General features: G+C 47.6%; 1 long non-coding RNA gene across 1 annotated transcript; it reads left to right on the forward strand.

The window, feature by feature from the left end:
* On the forward strand, window positions 1-3810 carry LOC134418985 (uncharacterized). Its single transcript, XR_010027918.1, has 4 exons — window positions 1-129; window positions 277-322; window positions 1863-1949; window positions 3017-3810. It is a non-coding gene; the product is annotated as an uncharacterized LOC134418985 (long non-coding RNA).
* Window positions 3811-6341: the final 2531 nt, after the last annotated feature.

Below are 6341 nucleotides of genomic sequence, written 5' to 3' on the forward strand. Positions count from 1 at the left end.
TCACTGCTGGCCTTCTCCTGCTGTACATCCTGCTGTGCTACGAGCATTTCCATTTCCATGTGGCTCATGTATATGCTCGCCTGGGGTACCCCAATGCCCAGCACATCCTGGCCCAGAGGTATTTGCAAGGTAGTGTTTCTCCAGTCTGTGGCTAATTTGCTGCCAGAGTGTGCATGCTTATAGGCCAGAAACACAAAGGTGCCTTTGTGGTACCAACACCCTGCTGGATTTTGGACACTGTATCTTATAACCTTTGCTACCTTGTCTCACACCCAGGAGCTGGAGTGGAAAAAAATGAGGACATGGCCATGCACTGGTTCAGGTGAGGCTCAAAAACCCTCTAAGCAATTCCTATCATGGGAAATTGGCTTCTTCTGGGGAAAGGCTACTTGTGGTGTGGGAGGAAGGAAAAGTTGGCAGTGCTTTGTGGGGAAACCCTCACTGAGCTGTCCTGTGCTGGTGGGAAGGAGGTTCACAGGTGGCAGCAGGGGCACTGGGAGCTCCTCCTGACTTCTCCCTGTGGGCTGCACTATGCTTTGCTCCCCTTTCCCCACCTGCTGTTGCTATTGTTTTTAACCCGTGGGAAGAAAGGAAGTATCCTGACAGGGGCAGTGCAGAGGGATGCTGGTGCTGCTGTGTGGCTTTTTGGGGAGGCTTGAGCTGCAGGTGGGCAGCAGGAGGAGTGCACAGGTGCAGCAAGAGGGTGAGCCAGGAGCTGCTGAGGCAAAGGGAAATCGAGTTACAGCAGTGTATCATTGTCCTGCTCTCAGCACACCCTCCCAAGAGGCTTCTGCCACATGAGGGACACAGCCACGCTGTGTGTGCATTGTCTGTGGTACCCATAGCAGTTACCCCTGAGGTGGGAGCCTGGGCTGTGTTCCCTGGAATCCTGCCAGTCTTGGTGAGAAATGGGAAGGATTAAGGACAGGGAAATTTACTGTGTTCCCCAAGAAACAAGGGGAGAGAGGTAGGCATGTTGTATGGTATCTCTGCCTGCTCAAGGCATAGAACAGCATCAAGCTGCAGGACTTTTAGGGTTAAAAGAACTATGCCTGTGACAGCAGAAGATGGAAATCAAGGAGGAATCATTAAAGATGTCCATGCCAAGAGAAATGCTGAAGCTTTCATGCTTTTCTGAATAAGGATGTTTCCCAAATCAGGCCTGAAATTTCAAAGGAATCACGTTTCTAAAAGTGAATTATACATAACTTTTCCCTTATTTGCTCTGTCCTGTTTAATCTCAGTTAAGCAACTAAGTACAGTGCAGCTGCTCACTGGTTTTCCCTCTCCTCTCCTGCTCCTGTGGGAGGAGAATTAGAAAAACGTAAAATCTGTGGGTTGAGATAAGAGCAGCGTGATAATTGAAATAAAGTTAAATATAACAGTAGTAACAAAAGAGAGGAATAAACCCCAAGAAACAGAAGTGATGCCCAACACAATTGCTCACCACACTCTGCCAGTGCCCAGCCTGCCCTGACGAGCACTCAGCAGCTCCTGACCAACCTCCCCAGTTTATACACTGACCATGAGATGCTCCATGGATGGAATATCCCTTTGGCACATTCAGGTTTGCTGTCCTGGCCATGCTCCCTCCCAGCCTCTTGTGCACCTGCTCACTGCCAGAGCATGGGAGACTGAAAATCCTGGATTTAGGGTCAGCACTGCTCAGCAACCGCCCAAGTATCAGTGTGTAACCAACATTATTCCCATCCTGAACCCAAAGCACAGCACTGTACCAGCTGCTAGGAAGAAAAGTAGCTCTCAGCCAAAACCAACTCTTACCTTGCTTGAAAACATTAAAAGTCTGGTTTCCTTCTGTACTTCTCTTACCATTTTCTGTGCTTGTCTCTTCCTGGCTGTAGGCAGGCTGCAGGACAGGGCCATCCCCACTCCTCCTTCAACCTGGCAGTGGGGACACTCAGAAACATGACCATGGCACTTGAAGAAGGGTAACCTGAGATATTCCTCTTCCTTTCTGTTTAGCTCCTCTTGGAGGTGGGGGGAACCTGGTGCTGTAGGTGCTCTGTGCACAAAGCCACTCCAGCATTTCTCATGCCCTCTTTTTGTACTGTCAGTAATGCAGTACCTGCAGCAACGAAAGGGAAAAACACAGTTAGTCCAATGACATTTTAAAACTTAGGTGTCACAGCACCTAAAATGCCTGTGATCTGATTGCATATGTTTTTCCATGATGGCTTCCCAATGAAGGCAAGGGACAAGACCTGTACTGGTGTAGAAAGAGCTATTGAAGTGACATGAGGATTTTCTGCTATAAAGAAAATTCTGTCTTTCTCTTTTAAGGGGGTTTCCTTTTCACTCTCCTTCCACCCAGTGGGGTCAATGAGAAGCTTCCTGTTGACTGCCTGGGGTTTGGATTGAAACTGCCTGGGATGAGCTTCTCTCCCTGATGTGCAAGGGCACATTGCACACCAGTGTTCCCAGCAAGGCCCAGAGATTGAGAAAAGTTGCCTTGTGCTTCACACAGTCACTGTGGCAATTTGTCCTAGGGCTAAGTGAAACTGAAGGAACTGATCCCACCACAGTGAAACCCAGCTCTTTTTTGGTTTCATGTATTGTTTCATTTTGATTCTTTTTATTTGCTTCAAGCCTGAAAATTAAAATTGAGGTTGGATAGAGCATTTGTACACTAAATGAAGCTAAAAAAGCATTGTTTGGACAAACCTTGTGGTTTGAAGCCAATGCATTTTGTTTCAGTCTGCTCTGCATATTGCATGATCAGACTTATAGATTGAGTAGTATTTCAAGAACTCCAAAACCATTTCTCCTTCAACTAAGATGAGAAAATCACCAAACCTAGAACATATGTGCTCAGACCACAGGAAAAAGCAAAAGGAAAATCAGATAATTTTCTGAGTAGGGGAGAATTAACTTTACAGATGTTTTCATATTCAGTAGCTGTGTTCCTCTTTAAAAAGCCTGTGTAATTAAAATTTAGCTAGGAATAAATTTAGGACGTCCTCCTATATTTTCTTGATGAAGGTTTCATGTCCTTCAGGGAAGTGGAGAAGCTCCTCAGTGTGGCAGCAGCCCACGGGCTCCTAGAAGCTCAGCAACTTTTGGAAAACATCTTCAAGAGCAGAAACCTTCCCTGAGTGACAGCTGCAACACCAGTGCTCATCCAACCTTGCCTTCTTCTGCACTCAGCTACCCCACCTTCTCCCTGCCCAGTGTCTAATCTTCAGGAATTTGAATCATTCACTGCACATTACATTTGCTTTGTGCTGCATCTCCATGGTCAGGTCCATAGCATTTCTCCATTTGCTTCCTGGCTTGCCCCTTCTGAAGACCACAGGAAAGGTGAGGTGGAGGGGATCAATAGCCTTTAGGGTTATACTGATGACGAGCATATGAACATTTTTGAAAAAACTTCCATCACTGTTGCACCAACTCATCTGCTAATACTAAATTAGATCCAAATATTGATCTGGGCCTGGTGCAGTGTTGCTTGCATGTTTGTGGCACCTTTCATGCTCTGCTCAGCATTGTGATAACTCATCACAACTAAGACTTTTTATCACTGTAAATCAGCATGACATGCACACATGATCCATTTGTATTGGAAATGACAGTGATTTAATAGAAAATAGAAATTATGCTCTCACTTAACAGCTATTGTTCCTTATCAACATTACCATTGTCATGCCAGTTCTGGGGAAAAGTAATTCAATTTAATGGAAACTGCCTTCATTTTCAGGGTGGTCGCAGTTTAAAACCTCAGTGAGCAATTGCATTTCATAGGAAGTGCACTCACTAAACAAAGCCCTGTAGAGTTTTGCTAGCAATAAAATTGTTTCCCAGGGCTTTTGTTGGTGTGCAATGTTTCCCTTCTTCCTACCATGATTATCCAGCTCACTTGTTGCATGACACACGGTCCTGCAGTCCCCCTGGGTGCCTGAGGCCACACTGGTGAGCCTGAGAACAAGGGGCTGCCACAGAGGGAGCAAATGGGACAGCAAGTCCATGGTGGGGTCCAAGCTTTGGTTTCTGAGATTTGCTGTTGTGCCATGACTCATAGGCAAAGGCATGAAGGATTTTATTGAGGTTCCCATTTTCCTGTCCCCTCTTGGATGTCAGCCTCAGTATCTTTCTAGGTGATCCTGGCAACAGCTGGGGGGCATCCCACAGGCACAGCAAGCCAGCACCCTGCACAGTGGAGCGGTGGAGGCTGTGTGGTGGCCACACATTAAGGAAGGGATGGTCGGGCTTTGCCTCTTCTCCGCCCGGCTGTCCCCAGGCTGGGCTCCTCAGGGCCAGCTCTCTGTCCTGCTCCCAAAGGAGAGGAGAGCTGTGGCCTGGCTGTCCTGCCCCCCTCAGCTCGTCCCTGCCAGCATGCTGCACAACAATGCTCCCTGGTGCACTGCAGCTGCCTGCTCCCCCACTCTTCTCCCTTCCCTTCTGTGCTCCCTCCCACACAGCCCTTTATTAAATCTGGTGCCACCAACTGCACAGCAGAGCAGAGCTCCAGGTGAGTTTCTCTGTTTCCATCTCCTCAAGCAGAAAAGCAAGGCACCATTTGCCAACTCAAAAAGGAGCTTATTCCCAAGGTCTCTGTGGGCCATGCCCTGAGCCAGGACCCTTTGAAGGCAGGGGAATATTTCCTTTGATGTCAGCTTGTGCTGCATCACATCTCATACCCTGCCCTTTTTCCTCACAGAGTAAACATGCATGAGCAGTAGCTCCTGATTTAGAAACCAGACCTATGCTTTACATCTCATAAATAGAGAGATACACTAATTAAGTGCACCAGGCATCTTTTCCATGCCTCTGGTACCCTCCTTTCTGTGCCTGTGAGCAGGAAAACCTTGTCTTTGTGGCCTCAAAACAGCACCCAGAGGTCAAGTAACATGAGGAGCTGTCTCAGAAACCTCACTGAAACCCAGAACCGGTGTGTGCTGCCACTCCCCTACCCCCAAAAACATCCTCCTTGTTTTCTCCATCCTCCCTAACTGCAGCAGCCAATGTCAGAGGGACATCCAAGCATGGCTGCAGAGAGCCATATCCTGCCGCACACTTCTGCCAACCAGCAATGGCCAAGCTCAGGCACCTTTCACACCTTCCCTGTTGCCACTGGGCCCAGGATGATGCTGTTGGTGGCCCACGTATGACATAAGCTCAGTGAGCTAAGGCACACTCACCTGGGTATGTGAGGAGGAAATACATGGAGGGCCTGGTGAGCAGGGTCATTGCATTTCACAGTAAATTGCTGGATTGCCCCTGCCTGAATGCCAGACCCCCCTCAAAGCCCTTCTCTCACTTCCCCTCTGCAACTGGACTGGGGAGAGAAAATATAGCAAAAGGCTCATGGGTTGAGATAAGGGCTGGGAAACATCACTCATCAAATACTGTCACAGGCAAAACAGACTGAACTCGGGGATATTAATTAAATTTACTACTAAAAAAATCAGAGCAGAATAATTAAAAAGAAGATAAAGTTTAAAACCAGCTTCCTCCTCATCCCTCCCTCCTTCCCTGGCTCTACCTCCTCTCCTCCCAGCAGTGCAGAGAGATGGGGAATGGGGGATATGGTCAGTTCATCACAGCTGTTTCTGCCTCTGCTGCCACCTCCAAGGAGAGGAGTCCTGCTCCACTGTGGGATCCCTCCCAGAGGAGACAGTTCTCCACTGACTGCTCCAATGAGGTCACTTTTCACGAGGTGCAGTCCCCTCCTGCTCTTCTTTGGCCACAGTTACCTCTGTGCAATAACTTCTTTCCCTTCTCAAATATGTTATCACAAAGGCATTACTCTCATTCCTGACTAGGCCAGCCTTAGCCAGCAGCACACATGCCTTGGAACCAGCTGGCATTGGCTCTGTCAGACACGGGGGGAAGCTTCTGGCAGCTTCTCACAGAAACCATCCCATAGCCCCCCTCACTATCAAAATATGGCCACACAGGACTTAAGAAATCACCTTTTTCAGTCCCCCAGCCAAAATGAGGGAGCAGGTTTTTAATGCTGATCAATTTTCCCCACCTGAACCACGTCATTGCCCAACAACTAAATGGGCATTAGCACCAGATTCTGCAGCTACCAGGCAACAAGTCAGCCTCAAGGTTCATTCTGCCTTCACTTCAGCGACAAGGTGTAATTCTACTGTTTGCTTTCTCAAGAAAAGCTGTTTTGGAATATAACATATCAGCAGTAATTTCCTTACTGGTATACATGGTCATGTACAATGGGTAAGTGACCCATCATCCAGTGCTATCCTGGTGGCCCTAATTACTAAAAAAGAGCAGTAAGAGCTGGGGAATAAATCTTTGCAAACAACTTCACATATGATTCAACAGAATGAAAACAATTGTTAGTTTAATAAAGTCAGTTC

Source organism: Melospiza melodia, chromosome 5 (genome assembly GCF_035770615.1).
Source record: "Melospiza melodia melodia isolate bMelMel2 chromosome 5, bMelMel2.pri, whole genome shotgun sequence".
NCBI lineage: Eukaryota > Metazoa > Chordata > Aves > Passeriformes > Passerellidae > Melospiza > Melospiza melodia.